This window comes from Camelina sativa, chromosome 20 (genome assembly GCF_000633955.1).
Source record: "Camelina sativa cultivar DH55 chromosome 20, Cs, whole genome shotgun sequence".
NCBI lineage: Eukaryota > Viridiplantae > Streptophyta > Magnoliopsida > Brassicales > Brassicaceae > Camelina > Camelina sativa.
In genome coordinates this window covers 16,585,360-16,585,805 of record NC_025704.1, presented here as the reverse complement: position 1 = coordinate 16,585,805, position 446 = coordinate 16,585,360, and positions in this window count along the sequence as shown.

The following is a 446-nucleotide window of genomic DNA, read 5'->3' as shown; positions in this document are numbered from 1 at the left end:
TAACGTGGATGACAATCGTTGTCGTTTTGGGCGTTTTGCTCGTTTTACTCCGAAAATGTCTAGTAGATGTCGTATTGCTCTTTATATTCCTAAATAAATATCAACAGTGCAGTGAAGACGACGTGTACTTAGTTTCACCGGGCAAACACACCAACAAATATCAACACTGCCGCCCAAACATATTTTTACCATTAACAAACATAAGAAAAAAAGAAAAAGTACAGCTTTACAAGGCCTCGAACTCGTGACACTGAAGGACACTCATGGCCAATCCTACCACTGTACCACCGCACCGTTTTTGATATTTAATCCCCTATAATCGGTAATACAATCTGTAGCATAAAGCCCTTGGTATATCGGCACTGTAACAAGCTTACGACGCCGTTCGCAACTATTGGAAAACGACACAACTTGGAAAACTTCATGTTGTTTTTCAATACAAAAAA